The 22,123-nt window shown below is 45.7% G+C and overlaps 3 long non-coding RNA genes across 3 annotated transcripts; all 3 read left to right on the forward strand.

Moving 5' to 3' along the window:
- Positions 1-1,952: 1,952 nt before the first annotated feature.
- Positions 1,953-3,831, forward strand: LOC140692731 (uncharacterized). Its single transcript, XR_012068299.1, has 3 exons — positions 1,953-2,222; positions 3,278-3,390; positions 3,599-3,831. It is a non-coding gene; the product is annotated as an uncharacterized lncRNA (long non-coding RNA).
- A 3,427-nt stretch (positions 3,832-7,258) lies between these two features.
- LOC140692730 (uncharacterized) lies at positions 7,259-9,137 on the forward strand. Its single transcript, XR_012068298.1, has 3 exons — positions 7,259-7,528; positions 8,584-8,696; positions 8,905-9,137. It is a non-coding gene; the product is annotated as an uncharacterized lncRNA (long non-coding RNA).
- Positions 9,138-17,870: 8,733 nt separating this feature from the next.
- Positions 17,871-19,749, forward strand: LOC140692728 (uncharacterized). The gene is made up of 3 exons (XR_012068296.1): positions 17,871-18,140; positions 19,196-19,308; positions 19,517-19,749. It is a non-coding gene; the product is annotated as an uncharacterized lncRNA (long non-coding RNA).
- Positions 19,750-22,123: the final 2,374 nt, after the last annotated feature.

The following is a 22,123-nucleotide window of genomic DNA, read 5'->3' on the forward strand; positions in this document are numbered from 1 at the left end:
GCTCTGCCGTTATTAGAAGTGGCGGTCATGTGGCCTAGGCTACCCTAGATGGCAGCATTTTGCCCTTCAGGTTATGGCCTATGTCCTGGCACTCCTCCCTGTCCTGCAATATTGCTGCCGATATATCAGCTGAAACCCCTCTGGAGGTTCTCTTCTGAATATGTTGCTTTCCTCCAGGCGCATTTTAAATCCCTGGGATGCTCATGAACTTCGTTGATTTGAATCATACAGCTGCTGGTAGGTCTATTGGGATTCCACCTCCTTTGGACACTGTGTACTTCCTGATTTCGCATAGATGATTCTTTCCAGGCTTTCAGCAAGTTTCAGTCTGATTTTTCTACAGATAACTTTTCAGACATTTTTTCTTTCTTTACCTCTTGCTTTTCCATCTGGGACTCTTACGAATCCTAGTCTTTCATGCCTTGTCTTACCCCAGGATTCAACAGCAATGTTTTCATTGGTTTGCACTTGCTTTCCTATGTCTGCTTCTGACCGAGGGTTTACTGTTCCCCTGTCTTCACATTCATTCACGCGTCCCTCTGCATTATTTGGTCTGCTTAGGACTGAATTTTAGCCCTGATATTATCTCATCCACTGAGTTTTCTGATACTATTTGTTTCGCCTTTAGGCTTTCTCTTCCCCTTTTCTGGTATTCTGCCTTTTATGATTCTGAGACACTGTTGTTCTTCAGTGTTTCCCTCACCTCCGTTTTCAATTTTTTCTCTGGATTGCGTTTTGCAGTCTAGTTTTTTGAAAGCTTATGTTTTGGGCCTTCAATCTCTTTGGAACTGAAAATGGTATTTCCTGTTTCTTTTACTGCACTTCTTCACCTCTACTGGTCAGGTAATATCAGGTATCTAATGTAGACTTCTAGGGCTTTGTTAAGTGAAAAATTTGGAATCTTGTCTCTATGCAATTCCATGGGATTTCTGTGAGGACAGTTTCTCCTAGACATTGATGCCATGTCCTGTTCCTGTGTTTGTTGTCTGGTATATCTCCAATTGCTGGTGTTGCCTTTATTGTGATGAACACCCCATACTATTTCGATTAGCATAACCGTAGTTTGATTACGCTTATCTCACAATTCTAAAAGTGCACAGGACACTTCCTCTGGTGGAAATGAAGCTTCTAAAGGTTCTCAGCCCTGCATTCTGCTCCATGTCACTTTGGAGTGTTTCCAAAACTGCAAACTGAGAGTGCGCTTGTGCTTTGTAGTGCCACGGGAATGTCCCAATGAAACCAGTTCTTCCCAGAGCTTCTCTGCCTACAGAAACACCAGTGGAAGCATATCAATGGATGTCACACATCAGGGCCAGTGGAATGATCCCGCAGACCGACCTTGGTGTCCTCGGTGCCGTACCGTGCCGGTGCCATCCAAAATGGAGCATCTGCTTTTGGGAGATAATGCTGAAGGAAATGCTTCATCTTCTCACGCTGTGGACTTGGACCACTATTTCTTGTCCTCTCATTCTTGTGGCACGGGTGCACGAAGGCAACCACAGAGCTGTTGCGTATCCTGTGCCTCAAACCAAACCAAAATCCCAGCCCAGGTTATGAATGTAGCAGATCCTAAGGCTTTTCATTCTGATTTCAAACCCAAGGCCACCTAGATCACTCAGACCAGATGCACGATATCTCTGATTCAGCTCCACACGTGCTCTATTGGCAAAATGCCCAATTGGTCCCTGGTCCTGCAGATGCACTGGGTGTGGCCATGGGACATATCGATAATCTCAACCGCGCGTGCCGGTGTGGTGGCCTTCTCACTGGGGTCACAGGTCGGTTTGCTCTCTTGATAGGACCCACCACATCCCACAACGCACTCCAGATCCCTGAGACTCAGCGTGTGCCATCATCCATAGCCCTATCCCTCCCTGACCGCTGCCTCTGCTACGTCAAATTTGGCAGCTCGGATCTTGGTCTCAGAATCAACTGTGGGGATATTTTGCGCTGGTTTCTTTGAGTTCTGTCAGCCAAGCATCTGCTGTGCACTCTTCTAACACTCAGCGCATCACCTTCAATCCCATGTCTCCTGTCCGCTTGAGAGTGTGCGTCCAAGTTAAACAGAGTTTCACCTTTGCTGCTCCATCACCAGGGGTCAGACCCTGCACTGGTTTCCATTCCCTGCTTTGCCTTCTCCTGCTTCCAGGGCTTCTGAGGCCTTATCCTGTCTTTGGAAGTAACAGACCTCTCTTCGGCAAGTGTCCTGTGCCAAGGGCTGGGTGAGTGGATGTTTCCATTGCTGTGTACATGGGAGCGAGTGAGCGCAGTTGGCACTGCTTCTCTGCCAACTGGGCATCGATGAATCACCACTTTCCAGATACACTTCCCAGATATGTGATTTTTGTTTAGCTCTTTGTTTCTATACAGCCGTGGTGGGAGGGATTTTCCGAAGACTCCAGTTTTGACATTGTGTTGATATCTCATTTGCAGCCTTTAAAAAGTTTCATAGATTTGATTTCCAAGTTTTGAGAGTTATACGAAAATGAAGTTAGTTTTTGAAACATCCTAAGTCGACCTAGAAGCCAGACTTGTCAATTTCGGTAACATTTTGTCAGTTCTAAGGAAAACATAGACAGATAGAATGCAAAGTAGCAGTCCAAACTGTAAAAGGGGTCATGTCAACTCTTTACGGTTGAAGCCTCCGAAACCAACAGGAACCATGAAATAGCTATTGGAAACATGATATAACCCCCATCCTTGGTTTCACTTGTGCATGTGGTGCACTTTACTCCCAATGACACCTACTGGCCAATGTTGGCATTTCAAGGGGTCACATCCCTCTCTTGGAAAATACAAGAGGAAACAAACCAAATATATACATTTAGGTTTGAATCCAAAATCACCTAGAGGCATTATAGCTTTGAGAACCCTGCTGCAGCTATGCTAGTCTATTGAGAACCAGGTGTTCTTCTATCAGTGATGAGAACGCTTAATCATCTGATCATGTTGGGTAAAGCAATTTAAAGCAACCGAGTCTGCACCCCCATGATATAGTGCCCACGGGGGCTTGACTCAATGAAAGAATGTCCACATAAGCTGTGTCTTTAATGTCATTGGCGACTTTTACAGTTCCGTTCACTATCTGACTTATAATATTTACCTATACTGTCTTGAAAAACTGAGGCCAAATACATATACAAGTTCAGTCAAAGATTCCCCTCACTTACCACACTCCCTTCACCCCAGAGAAGACACAAACCCAGCATTGGCTGAATCTAGCGGAAGGCCATCGTTTCTTTGTGTGAGATAGTTATTCATATGCTATCTATTTCAGTCGAGACTTTTAGACCTTTAAGGAGTTCACTGTTGTTCACAGAGGGTAAAGCTGGAGGAACTCTGATTCGAGGAGGGGCTTGCCCTTCTCGTACTGGCTTCATTGCAGCTCAGGTACTGATCCTTCCAAATGGATGCCTGAGTGGAGGGGAGGGAAGAGCAAGTGCTTGTTATCTAGGCCCAAACCTGGGAAAAGGCTTACCTGGGCTTGGTGCACTTTGGTCTGAATGGCTTGGAAATGCCCCTTGGGACGTGTGGATTCTCACGACCTCTTCCAAGAACATGAGCGTTTTGATCACCTCTGCCATCTCTTCTCTTTTAGATGTCAGGGATCTTGGACCCGTTCTTGGAGCAGAGAATTGAGGAACTTCCTCAAGTCCACGTTGGCACTCCGTATGTTTCTGCCAGTATCAGCGTGGTTCAATAGGTCTCATGAATGTCTTTCGAGCCTGGTATCCTCTACAGCTGTCTCCAGGCCAGGAATCTCCATTGTAGCAGAACATCTCTCATCAATGTGTTCGCATCTCTCCTCAATCCGTGCAGCCATCTTTTCGGCCAGCTGCTCTTCGTATCTCCCATACAGTCGACTTCAACAGGACTGGGCATGTCTGAAAGTAGCTCGGAGCCTCACCAGTAAGCTGATGGCAGGCAGATCTTCCACTGTCTGCCCTTTCAGGTTCTGGAAACTGACCCGTGAACTCAGGTCTTTGGGCAGCAGCAGTATCTCGAACTGACAGAGCTTCCCGGACCAAAGACCTAAGCTAAGCTCCACAGAGGGCGGCAGCCCCTCCACCACACTGATCCACCCACAGAACTCTGCCCGGTTACCTAGGATCCACCGGCCACAACAAGCCTCGCGGTACACACCAACATTCCACCTGGAATCCAACGGGTAACTGCCATCCCCAATGGCTGCTGCATCTTGTCAGTGTTGGGGGAGGGGCTGCATCCGACGAGGGGTTCCTAAGCTAAATGTGATTCTACCCACTAGCGTCCCATGGGACTTTGTTCTTCCCTCTTTCCTTTTCTTCAGATCTGTATGCACAGTACCAACGGAGGCAAGTGTGTCCATTTTCAGTTGATGGTTTCACACGTCTTTAAACTTTCTATCAGTTCACAGTACACAGAGACCCTCTAAAGGAAACTTATGTTCCTGTAATATCCGTACACCCGGAATACATATCCGTCGGTTGATTTCTGCTGAAACACCCGCACTCTCAGGACATGGATCCATTGGTTTCATGGGGGCTGAAATTCCTAGAAATGAAAACAAACCCCAATGTGCACTTTACTGTCTGTCTCTTTTGTACTTAGTGCACTTTTGCAGAGCTACTTGTCTTTGTTAAAGGCTTATGCCATTTCTTCTCGAAGTAGGGTTTTATATGGCATTCATTCATCCTGTTGGAAGACTTGCAAGTCTATATCACGGACTAGGAATCCATTTGACTCCAAATCGGCATTTGGGTTAGGTCACGATATGCTCTTATTAATCAACATTAACGAATATAAATGCACGCCTCTGATTTCCGAATACAAGTGTGCTGAGTACATGCAAGCAGCGATACTGGGCCGATGAGTACTGAATGATCCTTGACATCACCTTGAGTATTTCCTTTTGAATAATCATGGTTCCCTTGTTATATGTCAGCCAACCGTACCATTTGGGTGCATGTTTGTTTGTTTGATTTTTGTTGGTCTGCTTCTCGTTTGCTTTGCAAACACGCCAGGCCATGCATCTCTCCGTTCGCTTCAAACAGAGAGTCATATAAGCTGATTCACTTAAGATAGTGCTTCCAATCACCTATGATTTCCTGCTTCCCTCTCCCATCTTTAGGGTATTGATGTCCTCCTTGCCTTCTTCTGGTTTCTTCTTTGCCACTCATGCTCTTCTTGCATTTCCAATAATGGTTTTCTTCTTTCCATTTCATCTTGCTGCTTTTCTATTCAGGGGAGAATTCACAACCTTTCTTGTAGGAGAAGTTTCAAACTGCTGAATTCTTTTAAGATTTGCCGGTCTGTGGAATTCTCTAGCTCTGCCGTTATTAGAAGTGGCGGTCATGTGGCCTAGGCTACCCTAGATGGCAGCATTTTGCCCTTCAGGGTATGGCCTATGTCCTGGCACTCCTCCCTGTCCTGCAATATTGCTGCCGATATATCAGCTGAAACCCCTCTGGAGGTTCTCTTCTGAATATGTTGCTTTCCTCCAGGCGCATTTTAAATCCCTGGGATGCTCATGAACTTCGTTGATTTGAATCATACAGCTGCTGGTAGGTCTATTGGGATTCCACCTCCTTTGGACACTGTGTACTTCCTGATTTCGCATAGATGATTCTTTCCAGGCTTTCAGCAAGTTTCAGTCTGATTTTTCTACAGATAACTTTTCAGACATTTTTTCTTTCTTTACCTCTTGCTTTTCCATCTGGGACTCTTACGAATCCTAGTCTTTCATGCCTTGTCTTACCCCAGGATTCAACAGCAATGTTTTCATTGGTTTGCACTTGCTTTCCTATGTCTGCTTCTGACCGAGGGTTTACTGTTCCCCTGTCTTCACATTCATTCACGCGTCCCTCTGCATTATTTGGTCTGCTTAGGACTGAATTTTAGCCCTGATATTATCTCATCCACTGAGTTTTCTGATACTATTTGTTTCGCCTTTAGGCTTTCTCTTCCCCTTTTCTGGTATTCTGCCTTTTATGATTCTGAGACACTGTTGTTCTTCAGTGTTTCCCTCACCTCCGTTTTCAATTTTTTCTCTGGATTGCGTTTTGCAGTCTAGTTTTTTGAAAGCTTATGTTTTGGGCCTTCAATCTCTTTGGAACTGAAAATGGTATTTCCTGTTTCTTTTACTGCACTTCTTCACCTCTACTGGTCAGGTAATATCAGGTATCTAATGTAGACTTCTAGGGCTTTGTTAAGTGAAAAATTTGGAATCTTGTCTCTATGCAATTCCATGGGATTTCTGTGAGGACAGTTTCTCCTAGACATTGATGCCATGTCCTGTTCCTGTGTTTGTTGTCTGGTATATCTCCAATTGCTGGTGTTGCCTTTATTGTGATGAACACCCCATACTATTTCGATTAGCAGAACCGTAGTTTGATTACGCTTATCTCACAATTCTAAAAGTGCACAGGACACTTCCTCTGGTGGAAATGAAGCTTCTAAAGGTTCTCAGCCCTGCATTCTGCTCCATGTCACTTTGGAGCGTTTCCAAAACTGCAAACTGAGAGTGCGCTTGTGCTTTGTAGTGCCACGGGAATGTCCCAATGAAACCAGTTCTCCCCAGAGCTTCTCTGCCTACAGAAACACCAGTGGAAGCATATCAATGGATGTCACACATCAGGGCCAGTGGAATGATCCCGCAGACCGACCTTGGTGTCCTCGGTGCCGTACCGTGCCGGTGCCATCCAAAATGGAGCATCTGCTTTTGGGAGATAATGCTGAAGGAAATGCTTCATCTTCTCACGCTGTGGACTTGGACCACTATTCCTTGTCCTCTCATTCTTGTGGCACGGGTGCACGAAGGCAACCACAGAGCTGTTGCGTATCCTGTGCCTCAAACCAAACCAAAATCCCAGCCCAGGTTATGAATGTAGCAGATCCTAAGGCTTTTCATTCTGATTTCAAACCCAAGGCCACCTAGATCACTCAGACCAGATGCACGATATCTCTGATTCAGCCCCACACGTGCTCTATTGGCAAAATGCCCAATTGGTCCCTGGTCCTGCAGATGCACTGGGTGTGGCCATGGGACATATCGATAATCTCAACCGCGCGTGCCGGTGTGGTGGCCTTCTCACTGGGGTCACAGGTCGGTTTGCTCTCTTGATAGGACCCACCACATCCCACAACGCACTCCAGATCCCTGAGACTCAGCGTGTGCCATCATCCATAGCCCTATCCCTCCCTGACCGCTGCCTCTGCTACGTCAAATTTGGCAGCTCGGATCTTGGTCTCAGAATCAACTGTGGGGATATTTTGCGCTGGTTTCTTTGAGTTCTGTCAGCCAAGCATCTGCTGTGCACTCTTCTAACACTCAGCGCATCACCTTCAATCCCATGTCTCCTGTCCGCTTGAGAGTGTGCGTCCAAGTTAAACAGAGTTTCACCTTTGCTGCTCCATCACCAGGGGTCAGACCCTGCACTGGTTTCCATTCCCTGCTTTGCCTTCTCCTGCTTCCAGGGCTTCTGAGGCCTTATCCTGTCTTTGGAAGTAACAGACCTCTCTTCGGCAAGTGTCCTGTGCCAAGGGCTGGGTGAGTGGATGTTTCCATTGCTGTGTACATGGGAGCGAGTGAGCGCAGTTGGCACTGCTTCTCTGCCAACTGGGCATCGATGAATCACCACTTTCCAGATACACTTCCCAGATATGTGATTTTTGTTTAGCTCTTTGTTTCTATACAGCCGTGGTGGGAGGGATTTTCCGAAGACTCCAGTTTTGACATTGTGTTGATATCTCATTTGCAGCCTTTAAAAAGTTTCATAGATTTGATTTCCAAGTTTTGAGAGTTTTACGAAAATGAAGTTAGTTTTTGAAACATCCTAAGTCGACCTAGAAGCCAGACTTGTCAATTTCGGTAACATTTTGTCAGTTCTAAGGAAAACATAGACAGATAGAATGCAAAGTAGCAGTCCAAACTGTAAAAGGGGTCATGTCAACTCTTTACTGTTGAAGCCTCCGAAACCAACAGGAACCATGAAATAGCTATTGGAAACATGATATAACCCCCATCCTTGGTTTCACTTGTGCATGTGGTGCACTTTACTCCCAATGACACCTACTGGCCAATGTTGGCATTTCAAGGGGTCACATCCCTCTCTAGGAAAATACAAGAGGAAACAAACCAAATATATACATTTAGGTTTGAATCCAAAATCACCTAGAGGCATTATAGCTTTGAGAACCCTGCTGCAGCTATGCTAGTCTATTGAGAACCAGGTGTTCTTCTATCAGTGATGAGAACGCTTAATCATCTGATCATGTTGGGTAAAGCAATTTAAAGCAACCGAGTCTGCACCCCCATGATATAGTGCCCACGGGGGCTTGACTCAATGAAAGAATGTCCACATAAGCTGTGTCTTTAATGTCATTGGCGACTTTTACAGTTCCGTTCACTATCTGACTTATAATATTTACCTATACTGTCTTGAAAAACTGAGGCCAAATACATATACAAGTTCAGTCAAAGATTCCCCTCACTTACCACACTCCCTTCACCCCAGAGAAGACACAAACCCAGCATTGGCTGAATCTAGCGGAAGGCCATCGTTTCTTTGTGTGAGATAGTTATTCATATGCTATCTATTTCAGTCGAGACTTTTAGACCTTTAAGGAGTTCACTGTTGTTCACAGAGGGTAAAGCTGGAGGAACTCTGATTCGAGGAGGGGCTTGCCCTTCTCGTACTGGCTTCATTGCAGCTCAGGTACTGATCCTTCCAAATGGATGCCTGAGTGGAGGGGAGGGAAGAGCAAGTGCTTGTTATCTAGGCCCAAACCTGGGAAAAGGCTTACCTGGGCTTGGTGCACTTTGGTCTGAATGGCTTGGAAATGCCCCTTGGGACGTGTGGATTCTCACGACCTCTTCCAAGAACATGAGCGTTTTGATCACCTCTGCCATCTCTTCTCTTTTAGATGTCAGGGATCTTGGACCCGTTCTTGGAGCAGAGAATTGAGGAACTTCCTCAAGTCCACGTTGGCACTCCGTATGTTTCTGCCAGTATCAGCGTGGTTCAATAGGTCTCATGAATGTCTTTCGAGCCTGGTATCCTCTACAGCTGTCTCCAGGCCAGGAATCTCCATTGTAGCAGAACATCTCTCATCAATGTGTTCGCATCTCTCCTCAATCCGTGCAGCCATCTTTTCGGCCAGCTGCTCTTCGTATCTCCCATACAGTCGACTTCAACAGGACTGGGCATGTCTGAAAGTAGCTCGGAGCCTCACCAGTAAGCTGATGGCAGGCAGATCTTCCACTGTCTGCCCTTTCAGGTTCTGGAAACTGACCCGTGAACTCAGGTCTTTGGGCAGCAGCAGTATCTCGAACTGACAGAGCTTCCCGGACCAAAGACCTAAGCTAAGCTCCACAGAGGGCGGCAGCCCCTCCACCACACTGATCCACCCACAGAACTCTGCCCGGTTACCTAGGATCCACCGGCCACAACAAGCCTCGCGGTACACACCAACATTCCACCTGGAATCCAACGGGTAACTGCCATCCCCAATGGCTGCTGCATCTTGTCAGTGTTGGGGGAGGGGCTGCATCCGACGAGGGGTTCCTAAGCTAAATGTGATTCTACCCACTAGCGTCCCATGGGACTTTGTTCTTCCCTCTTTCCTTTTCTTCAGATCTGTATGCACAGTACCAACGGAGGCAAGTGTGTCCATTTTCAGTTGATGGTTTCACACGTCTTTAAACTTTCTATCAGTTCACAGTACACAGAGACCCTCTAAAGGAAACTTATGTTCCTGTAATATCCGTACACCCGGAATACATATCCGTCGGTTGATTTCTGCTGAAACACCCGCACTCTCAGGACATGGATCCATTGGTTTCATGGGGGCTGAAATTCCTAGAAATGAAAACAAACCCCAATGTGCACTTTACTGTCTGTCTCTTTTGTACTTAGTGCACTTTTGCAGAGCTACTTGTCTTTGTTAAAGGCTTATGCCATTTCTTCTCGAAGTAGGGTTTTATATGGCATTCATTCATCCTGTTGGAAGACTTGCAAGTCTATATCACGGACTAGGAATCCATTTGACTCCAAATCGGCATTTGGGTTAGGTCACGATATGCTCTTATTAATCAACATTAACGAATATAAATGCACGCCTCTGATTTCCGAATACAAGTGTGCTGAGTACATGCAAGCAGCGATACTGGGCCGATGAGTACTGAATGATCCTTGACATCACCTTGAGTATTTCCTTTTGAATAATCATGGTTCCCTTGTTATATGTCAGCCAACCGTACCATTTGGGTGCATGTTTGTTTGTTTGATTTTTGTTGGTCTGCTTCTCGTTTGCTTTGCAAACACGCCAGGCCATGCATCTCTCCGTTCGCTTCAAACAGAGAGTCATATAAGCTGATTCACTTAAGATAGTGCTTCCAATCACCTATGATTTCCTGCTTCCCTCTCCCATCTTTAGGGTATTGATGTCCTCCTTGCCTTCTTCTGGTTTCTTCTTTGCCACTCATGCTCTTCTTGCATTTCCAATAATGGTTTTCTTCTTTCCATTTCATCTTGCTGCTTTTCTATTCAGGGGAGAATTCACAACCTTTCTTGTAGGATAAGTTTCAAACTGCTGAATTCTTTTAAGATTTGCCGGTCTGTGGAATTCTCTAGCTCTGCCGTTATTAGAAGTGGCGGTCATGTGGCCTAGGCTACCCTAGATGGCAGCATTTTGCCCTTCAGGGTATGGCCTATGTCCTGGCACTCCTCCCTGTCCTGCAATATTGCTGCCGATATATCAGCTGAAACCCCTCTGGAGGTTCTCTTCTGAATATGTTGCTTTCCTCCAGGCGCATTTTAAATCCCTGGGATGCTCATGAACTTCGTTGATTTGAATCATACAGCTGCTGGTAGGTCTATTGGGATTCCACCTCCTTTGGACACTGTGTACTTCCTGATTTCGCATAGATGATTCTTTCCAGGCTTTCAGCAAGTTTCAGTCTGATTTTTCTACAGATAACTTTTCAGACATTTTTTCTTTCTTTACCTCTTGCTTTTCCATCTGGGACTCTTACGAATCCTAGTCTTTCATGCCTTGTCTTACCCCAGGATTCAACAGCAATGTTTTCATTGGTTTGCACTTGCTTTCCTATGTCTGCTTCTGACCGAGGGTTTACTGTTCCCCTGTCTTCACATTCATTCACGCGTCCCTCTGCATTATTTGGTCTGCTTAGGACTGAATTTTAGCCCTGATATTATCTCATCCACTGAGTTTTCTGATACTATTTGTTTCGCCTTTAGGCTTTCTCTTCCCCTTTTCTGGTATTCTGCCTTTTATGATTCTGAGACACTGTTGTTCTTCAGTGTTTCCCTCACCTCCGTTTTCAATTTTTTCTCTGGATTGCGTTTTGCAGTCTAGTTTTTTGAAAGCTTATGTTTTGGGCCTTCAATCTCTTTGGAACTGAAAATGGTATTTCCTGTTTCTTTTACTGCACTTCTTCACCTCTACTGGTCAGGTAATATCAGGTATCTAATGTAGACTTCTAGGGCTTTGTTAAGTGAAAAATTTGGAATCTTGTCTCTATGCAATTCCATGGGATTTCTGTGAGGACAGTTTCTCCTAGACATTGATGCCATGTCCTGTTCCTGTGTTTGTTGTCTGGTATATCTCCAATTGCTGGTGTTGCCTTTATTGTGATGAACACCCCATACTATTTCGATTAGCATAACCGTAGTTTGATTACGCTTATCTCACAATTCTAAAAGTGCACAGGACACTTCCTCTGGTGGAAATGAAGCTTCTAAAGGTTCTCAGCCCTGCATTCTGCTCCATGTCACTTTGGAGTGTTTCCAAAACTGCAAACTGAGAGTGCGCTTGTGCTTTGTAGTGCCACGGGAATGTCCCAATGAAACCAGTTCTTCCCAGAGCTTCTCTGCCTACAGAAACACCAGTGGAAGCATATCAATGGATGTCACACATCAGGGCCAGTGGAATGATCCCGCAGACCGACCTTGGTGTCCTCGGTGCCGTACCGTGCCGGTGCCATCCAAAATGGAGCATCTGCTTTTGGGAGATAATGCTGAAGGAAATGCTTCATCTTCTCACGCTGTGGACTTGGACCACTATTCCTTGTCCTCTCATTCTTGTGGCACGGGTGCACGAAGGCAACCACAGAGCTGTTGCGTATCCTGTGCCTCAAACCAAACCAAAATCCCAGCCCAGGTTATGAATGTAGCAGATCCTAAGGCTTTTCATTCTGATTTCAAACCCAAGGCCACCTAGATCACTCAGACCAGATGCACGATATCTCTGATTCAGCCCCACACGTGCTCTATTGGCAAAATGCCCAATTGGTCCCTGGTCCTGCAGATGCACTGGGTGTGGCCATGGGACATATCGATAATCTCAACCGCGCGTGCCGGTGTGGTGGCCTTCTCACTGGGGTCACAGGTCGGTTTGCTCTCTTGATAGGACCCACCACATCCCACAACGCACTCCAGATCCCTGAGACTCAGCGTGTGCCATCATCCATAGCCCTATCCCTCCCTGACCGCTGCCTCTGCTACGTCAAATTTGGCAGCTCGCATCTTGGTCTCAGAATCAACTGTGGGGATATTTTGCGCTGGTTTCTTTGAGTTCTGTCAGCCAAGCATCTGCTGTGCACTCTTCTAACACTCAGCGCATCACCTTCAATCCCATGTCTCCTGTCCGCTTGAGAGTGTGCGTCCAAGTTAAACAGAGTTTCACCTTTGCTGCTCCATCACCAGGGGTCAGACCCTGCACTGGTTTCCATTCCCTGCTTTGCCTTCTCCTGCTTCCAGGGCTTCTGAGGCCTTATCCTGTCTTTGGAAGTAACAGACCTCTCTTCGGCAAGTGTCCTGTGCCAAGGGCTGGGTGAGTGGATGTTTCCATTGCTGTGTACATGGGAGCGAGTGAGCGCAGTTGGCACTGCTTCTCTGCCAACTGGGCATCGATGAATCACCACTTTCCAGATACACTTCCCAGATATGTGATTTTTGTTTAGCTCTTTGTTTCTATACAGCCGTGGTGGGAGGGATTTTCCGAAGACTCCAGTTTTGACATTGTGTTGATATCTCATTTGCAGCCTTTAAAAAGTTTCATAGATTTGATTTCCAAGTTTTGAGAGTTATACGAAAATGAAGTTAGTTTTTGAAACATCCTAAGTCGACCTAGAAGCCAGACTTGTCAATTTCGGTAACATTTTGTCAGTTCTAAGGAAAACATAGACAGATAGAATGCAAAGTAGCAGTCCAAACTGTAAAAGGGGTCATGTCAACTCTTTACGGTTGAAGCCTCCGAAACCAACAGGAACCATGAAATAGCTATTGGAAACATGATATAACCCCCATCCTTGGTTTCACTTGTGCATGTGGTGCACTTTACTCCCAATGACACCTACTGGCCAATGTTGGCATTTCAAGGGGTCACATCCCTCTCTAGGAAAATACAAGAGGAAACAAACCAAATATATACATTTAGGTTTGAATCCAAAATCACCTAGAGGCATTATAGCTTTGAGAACCCTGCTGCAGCTATGCTAGTCTATTGAGAACCAGGTGTTCTTCTATCAGTGATGAGAACGCTTAATCATCTGATCATGTTGGGTAAAGCAATTTAAAGCAACCGAGTCTGCACCCCCATGATATAGTGCCCACGGGGGCTTGACTCAATGAAAGAATGTCCACATAAGCTGTGTCTTTAATGTCATTGGCGACTTTTACAGTTCCGTTCACTATCTGACTTATAATATTTACTTATACTGTCTTGAAAAACTGAGGCCAAATACATATACAAGTTCAGTCAAAGATTCCCCTCACTTACCACACTCCCTTCACCCCAGAGAAGACACAAACCCAGCATTGGCTGAATCTAGCGGAAGGCCATCGTTTCTTTGTGTGAGATAGTTATTCATATGCTATCTATTTCAGTCGAGACTTTAAGACCTTTAAGGAGTTCACTGTTGTTCACAGAGGGTAAAGCTGGAGGAACTCTGATTCGAGGAGGGGCTTGCCCTTCTCGTACTGGCTTCATTGCAGCTCAGGTACTGATCCTTCCAAATGGATGCCTGAGTGGAGGGGAGGGAAGAGCAAGTGCTTGTTATCTAGGCCCAAACCTGGGAAAAGGCTTACCTGGGCTTGGTGCACTTTGGTCTGAATGGCTTGGAAATGCCCCTTGGGACGTGTGGATTCTCACGACCTCTTCCAAGAACATGAGCGTTTTGATCACCTCTGCCATCTCTTCTCTTTTAGATGTCAGGGATCTTGGACCCGTTCTTGGAGCAGAGAATTGAGGAACTTCCTCAAGTCCACGTTGGCACTCCGTATGTTTCTGCCAGTATCAGCGTGGTTCAATAGGTCTCATGAATGTCTTTCGAGCCTGGTATCCTCTACAGCTGTCTCCAGGCCAGGAATCTCCATTGTAGCAGAACATCTCTCATCAATGTGTTCGCATCTCTCCTCAATCCGTGCAGCCATCTTTTCGGCCAGCTGCTCTTCGTATCTCCCATACAGTCGACTTCAACAGGACTGGGCATGTCTGAAAGTAGCTCGGAGCCTCACCAGTAAGCTGATGGCAGGCAGATCTTCCACTGTCTGCCCTTTCAGGTTCTGGAAACTGACCCGTGAACTCAGGTCTTTGGGCAGCAGCAGTATCTCGAACTGACAGAGCTTCCCGGACCAAAGACCTAAGCTAAGCTCCACAGAGGGCGGCAGCCCCTCCACCACACTGATCCACCCACAGAACTCTGCCCGGTTACCTAGGATCCACCGGCCACAACAAGCCTCGCGGTACACACCAACATTCCACCTGGAATCCAACGGGTAACTGCCATCCCCAATGGCTGCTGCATCTTGTCAGTGTTGGGGGAGGGGCTGCATCCGACGAGGGGTTCCTAAGCTAAATGTGATTCTACCCACTAGCGTCCCATGGGACTTTGTTCTTCCCTCTTTCCTTTTCTTCAGATCTGTATGCACAGTACCAACGGAGGCAAGTGTGTCCATTTTCAGTTGATGGTTTCACACGTCTTTAAACTTTCTATCAGTTCACAGTACACAGAGACCCTCTAAAGGAAACTTATGTTCCTGTAATATCCGTACACCCGGAATACATATCCGTCGGTTGATTTCTGCTGAAACACCCGCACTCTCAGGACATGGATCCATTGGTTTCATGGGGGCTGAAATTCCTAGAAATGAAAACAAACCCCAATGTGCACTTTACTGTCTGTCTCTTTTGTACTTAGTGCACTTTTGCAGAGCTACTTGTCTTTGTTAAAGGCTTATGCCATTTCTTCTCGAAGTAGGGTTTTATATGGCATTCATTCATCCTGTTGGAAGACTTGCAAGTCTATATCACGGACTAGGAATCCATTTGACTCCAAATCGGCATTTGGGTTAGGTCACGATATGCTCTTATTAATCAACATTAACGAATATAAATGCACGCCTCTGATTTCCGAATACAAGTGTGCTGAGTACATGCAAGCAGCGATACTGGGCCGATGAGTACTGAATGATCCTTGACATCACCTTGAGTATTTCCTTTTGAATAATCATGGTTCCCTTGTTATATGTCAGCCAACCGTACCATTTGGGTGCATGTTTGTTTGTTTGATTTTTGTTGGTCTGCTTCTCGTTTGCTTTGCAAACACGCCAGGCCATGCATCTCTCCGTTCGCTTCAAACAGAGAGTCATATAAGCTGATTCACTTAAGATAGTGCTTCCAATCACCTATGATTTCCTGCTTCCCTCTCCCATCTTTAGGGTATTGATGTCCTCCTTGCCTTCTTCTGGTTTCTTCTTTGCCACTCATGCTCTTCTTGCATTTCCAATAATGGTTTTCTTCTTTCCATTTCATCTTGCTGCTTTTCTATTCAGGGGAGAATTCACAACCTTTCTTGTAGGAGAAGTTTCAAACTGCTGAATTCTTTTAAGATTTGCCGGTCTGTGGAATTCTCTAGCTCTGCCGTTATTAGAAGTGGCGGTCATGTGGCCTAGGCTACCCTAGATGGCAGCATTTTGCCCTTCAGGGTATGGCCTATGTCCTGGCACTCCTCCCTGTCCTGCAATATTGCTGCCGATATATCAGCTGAAACCCCTCTGGAGGTTCTCTTCTGAATATGTTGCTTTCCTCCAGGCGCATTTTAAATCCCTGGGATGCTCATGAACTTCGTTGATTTGAATCATACAGCTGCTGGTAGGTCTATTGGGATTCCACCTCCTTTGGACACTGTGTACTTCCTGATTTCGCATAGATGATTCTTTCCAGGCTTTCAGCAAGTTTCAGTCTGATTTTTCTACAGATAACTTTTCAGACATTTTTTCTTTCTTTACCTCTTGCTTTTCCATCTGGGACTCTTACGAATCCTAGTCTTTCATGCCTTGTCTTACCCCAGGATTCAACAGCAATGTTTTCATTGGTTTGCACTTGCTTTCCTATGTCTGCTTCTGACCGAGGGTTTACTGTTCCCCTGTCTTCACATTCATTCACGCGTCCCTCTGCATTATTTGGTCTGCTTAGGACTGAATTTTAGCCCTGATATTATCTCATCCACTGAGTTTTCTGATACTATTTGTTTCGCCTTTAGGCTTTCTCTTCCCCTTTTCTGGTATTCTGCCTTTTATGATTCTGAGACACTGTTGTTCTTCAGTGTTTCCCTCACCTCCGTTTTCAATTTTTTCTCTGGATTGCGTTTTGCAGTCTAGTTTTTTGAAAGCTTATGTTTTGGGCCTTCAATCTCTTTGGAACTGAAAATGGTATTTCCTGTTTCTTTTACTGCACTTCTTCACCTCTACTGGTCAGGTAATATCAGGTATCTAATGTAGACTTCTAGGGCTTTGTTAAGTGAAAAATTTGGAATCTTGTCTCTATGCAATTCCATGGGATTTCTGTGAGGACAGTTTCTCCTAGACATTGATGCCATGTCCTGTTCCTGTGTTTGTTGTCTGGTATATCTCCAATTGCTGGTGTTGCCTTTATTGTGATGAACACCCCATACTATTTCGATTAGCATAACCGTAGTTTGATTATGCTTATCTCACAATTCTAAAAGTGCACAGGACACTTCCTCTGGTGGAAATGAAGCTTCTAAAGGTTCTCAGCCCTGCATTCTGCTCCATGTCACTTTGGAGTGTTTCGAAAACTGCAAACTGAGAGTGCGCTTGTGCTTTGTAGTGCCACGGGAATGTCCCAATGAAACCAGTTCTTCCCAGAGCTTCTCTGCCTACAGAAACACCAGTGGAAGCATATCAATGGATGTCACACATCAGGGCCAGTGGAATGATCCCGCAGACCGACCTTGGTGTCCTCGGTGCCGTACCGTGCCGGTGCCATCCAAAATGGAGCATCTGCTTTTGGGAGATAATGCTGAAGGAAATGCTTCATCTTCTCACGCTGTGGACTTGGACCACTATTCCTTGTCCTCTCATTCTTGTGGCACGGGTGCACGAAGGCAACCACAGAGCTGTTGCGTATCCTGTGCCTCAAACCAAACCAAAATCCCAGCCCAGGTTATGAATGTAGCAGATCCTAAGGCTTTTCATTCTGATTTCAAACCCAAGGCCACCTAGATCACTCAGACCAGATGCACGATATCTCTGATTCAGCCCCACACGTGCTCTATTGGCAAAATGCCCAATTGGTCCCTGGTCCTGCAGATGCACTGGGTGTGGCCATGGGACATATCGATAATCTCAACCGCGCGTGCCGGTGTGGTGGCCTTCTCACTGGGGTCACAGGTCGGTTTGCTCTCTTGATAGGACCCACCACATCCCACAACGCACTCCAGATCCCTGAGACTCAGCGTGTGCCATCATCCATAGCCCTATCCCTCCCTGACCGCTGCCTCTGCTACGTCAAATTTGGCAGCTCGCATCTTGGTCTCAGAATCAACTGTGGGGATATTTTGCGCTGGTTTCTTTGAGTTCTGTCAGCCAAGCATCTGCTGTGCACTCTTCTAACACTCAGCGCATCACCTTCAATCCCATGTCTCCTGTCCGCTTGAGAGTGTGCGTCCAAGTTAAACAGAGTTTCACCTTTGCTGCTCCATCACCAGGGGTCAGACCCTGCACTGGTTTCCATTCCCTGCTTTGCCTTCTCCTGCTTCCAGGGCTTCTGAGGCCTTATCCTGTCTTTGGAAGTAACAGACCTCTCTTCGGCAAGTGTCCTGTGCCAAGGGCTGGGTGAGTGGATGTTGCCATTGCTGTGTACATGGGAGCGAGTGAGCGCAGTTGGCACTGCTTCTCTGCCAACTGGGCATCGATGAATCACCACTTTCCAGATACACTTCCCAGATATGTGATTTTTGTTTAGCTCTTTGTTTCTATACAGCCGTGGTGGGAGGGATTTTCCGAAGACTCCAGTTTTGACATTGTGTTGATATCTCATTTGCAGCCTTTAAAAAGTTTCATAGATTTGATTTCCAAGTTTTGAGAGTTATACGAAAATGAAGTTAGTTTTTGAAACATCCTAAGTCGACCTAGAAGCCAGACTTGTCAATTTCGGTAACATTTTGTCAGTTCTAAGGAAAACATAGACAGATAGAATGCAAAGTAGCAGTCCAAACTGTAAAAGGGGTCATGTCAACTCTTTACTGTTGAAGCCTCCGAAACCAACAGGAACCATGAAATAGCTATTGGAAACATGATATAACCCCCATCCTTGGTTTCACTTGTGCATGTGGTGCACTTTATTCCCAATGACACCTACTGGCCAATGTTGGCATTTCAAGGGGTCACATCCCTCTCTAGGAAAATACAAGAGGAAACAAACCAAATATATACATTTAGGTTTGAATCCAAAATCACCTAGAGGCATTATAGCTTTGAGAACCCTGCTGCAGCTATGCTAGTCTATTGAGAACCAGGTGTTCTTCTATCAGTGATGAGAACGCTTAATCATCTGATCATGTTGGGTAAAGCAATTTAAAGCAACCGAGTCTGCACCCCCATGATATAGTGCCCACGGGGGCTTGACTCAATGAAAGAATGTCCACATAAGCTGTGTCTTTAATGTCATTGGCGACTTTTACAGTTCCGTTCACTATCTGACTTATAATATTTACCTATACTGTCTTGAAAAACTGAGGCCAAATACATATACAAGTTCAGTCAAAGATTCCCCTCACTTACCACACTCCCTTCACCCCAGAGAAGACACAAACCCAGCATTGGCTGAATCTAGCGGAAGGCCATCGTTTCTTTGTGTGAGATAGTTATTCATATGCTATCTATTTCAGTCGAGACTTTTAGACCTTTAAGGAGTTCACTGTTGTTCACAGAGGGTAAAGCTGGAGGAACTCTGATTCGAGGAGGGGCTTGCCCTTCTCGTACTGGCTTCATTGCAGCTCAGGTACTGATCCTTCCAAATGGATGCCTGAGTGGAGGGGAGGGAAGAGCAAGTGCTTGTTATCTAGGCCCAAACCTGGGAAAAGGCTTACCTGGGCTTGGTGCACTTTGGTCTGAATGGCTTGGAAATGCCCCTTGGGACGTGTGGATTCTCACGACCTCTTCCAAGAACATGAGCGTTTTGATCACCTCTGCCATCTCTTCTCTTTTAGATGTCAGGGATCTTGGACCCGTTCTTGGAGCAGAGAATTGAGGAACTTCCTCAAGTCCACGTTGGCACTCCGTATGTTTCTGCCAGTATCAGCGTGGTTCAATAGGTCTCATGAATGTCTTTCGAGCCTGGTATCCTCTACAGCTGTCTCCAGGCCAGGAATCTCCATTGTAGCAGAACATCTCTCATCAATGTGTTCGCATCTCTCCTCAATCCGTGCAGCCATCTTTTCGGCCAGCTGCTCTTCGTATCTCCCATACAGTCGACTTCAACAGGACTGGGCATGTCTGAAAGTAGCTCGGAGCCTCACCAGTAAGCTGATGGCAGGCAGATCTTCCACTGTCTGCCCTTTCAGGTTCTGGAAACTGACCCGTGAACTCAGGTCTTTGGGCAGCAGCAGTATCTCGAACTGACAGAGCTTCCCGGACCAAAGACCTAAGCTAAGCTCCACAGAGGGCGGCAGCCCCTCCACCACACTGATCCACCCACAGAACTCTGCCCGGTTACCTAGGATCCACCGGCCACAACAAGCCTCGCGGTACACACCAACATTCCACCTGGAATCCAACGGGTAACTGCCATCCCCAATGGCTGCTGCATCTTGTCAGTGTTGGGGGAGGGGCTGCATCCGACGAGGGGTTCCTAAGCTAAATGTGATTCTACCCACTAGCGTCCCATGGGACTTTGTTCTTCCCTCTTTCCTTTTCTTCAGATCTGTATGCACAGTACCAACGGAGGCAAGTGTGTCCATTTTCAGTTGATGGTTTCACACGTCTTTAAACTTTCTATCAGTTCACAGTACACAGAGACCCTCTAAAGGAAACTTATGTTCCTGTAATATCCGTACACCCGGAATACATATCCGTCGGTTGATTTCTGCTGAAACACCCGCACTCTCAGGACATGGATCCATTGGTTTCATGGGGGCTGAAATTCCTAGAAATGAAAACAAACCCCAATGTGCACTTTACTGTCTGTCTCTTTTGTACTTAGTGCACTTTTGCAGAGCTACTTGTCTTTGTTAAAGGCTTATGCCATTTCTTCTCGAAGTAGGGTTTTATATGGCATTCATTCATCCTGTTGGAAGACTTGCAAGTCTATATCACGGACTAGGAATCCATTTGACTCCAAATCGGCATTTGGGTTAGGTCACGATATGCTCTTATTAATCAACATTAACGAATATAAATGCACGCCTCTGATTTCCGAATACAAGTGTGCTGAGTACATGCAAGCAGCGATACTGGGCCGATGAGTACTGAATGATCCTTGACATCACCTTGAGTATTTCCTTTTGAATAATCATGGTTCCCTTGTTATATGTCAGCCAACCGTACCATTTGGGTGCATGTTTGTTTGTTTGATTTTTGTTGGTCTGCTTCTCGTTTGCTTTGCAAACACGCCAGGCCATGCATCTCTCCGTTCGCTTCAAACAGAGAGTCATATAAGCTGATTCACTTAAGATAGTGCTTCCAATCACCTATGATTTCCTGCTTCCCTCTCCCATCTTTAGGGTATTGATGTCCTCCTTGCCTTCTTCTGGTTTCTTCTTTGCCACTCATGCTCTTCTTGCATTTCCAATAATGGTTTTCTTCTTTCCATTTCATCTTGCTGCTTTTCTATTCAGGGGAGAATTCACAACCTTTCTTGTAGGAGAAGTTTCAAACTGCTGAATTCTTTTAAGATTTGCCGGTCTGTGGAATTCTCTAGCTCTGCCGTTATTAGAAGTGGCGGTCATGTGGCCTAGGCTACCCTAGATGGCAGCATTTTGCCCTTCAGGGTATGGCCTATGTCCTGGCACTCCTCCCTGTCGTGCAATATTGCTGCCGATATATCAGCTGAAACCCCTCTGGAGGTTCTCTTCTGAATATGTTGCTTTCCTCCAGGCGCATTTTAAATCCCTGGGATGCTCATGAACTTCGTTGATTTGAATCATACAGCTGCTGGTAGGTCTATTGGGATTCCACCTCCTTTGGACACTGTGTACTTCCTGATTTCGCATAGATGATTCTTTCCAGGCTTTCAGCAAGTTTCAGTCTGATTTTTCTACAGATAACTTTTCAGACATTTTTTCTTTCTTTACCTCTTGCTTTTCCATCTGGGACTCTTACGAATCCTAGTCTTTCATGCCTTGTCTTACCCCAGGATTCAACAGCAATGTTTTCATTGGTTTGCACTTGCTTTCCTATGTCTGCTTCTGACCGAGGGTTTACTGTTCCCCTGTCTTCACATTCATTCACGCGTCCCTCTGCATTATTTGGTCTGCTTAGGACTGAATTTTAGCCCTGATATTATCTCATCCACTGAGTTTTCTGATACTATTTGTTTCGCCTTTAGGCTTTCTCTTCCCCTTTTCTGGTATTCTGCCTTTTATGATTCTGAGACACTGTTGTTCTTCAGTGTTTCCCTCACCTCCGTTTTCAATTTTTTCTCTGGATTGCGTTTTGCAGTCTAGTTTTTTGAAAGCTTATGTTTTGGGCCTTCAATCTCTTTGGAACTGAAAATGGTATTTCCTGTTTCTTTTACTGCACTTCTTCACCTCTACTGGTCAGGTAATATCAGGTATCTAATGTAGACTTCTAGGGCTTTGTTAAGTGAAAAATTTGGA

Source organism: Vicugna pacos, unplaced genomic scaffold (assembly GCF_048564905.1).
Source record: "Vicugna pacos unplaced genomic scaffold, VicPac4 scaffold_16, whole genome shotgun sequence".
NCBI lineage: Eukaryota > Metazoa > Chordata > Mammalia > Artiodactyla > Camelidae > Vicugna > Vicugna pacos.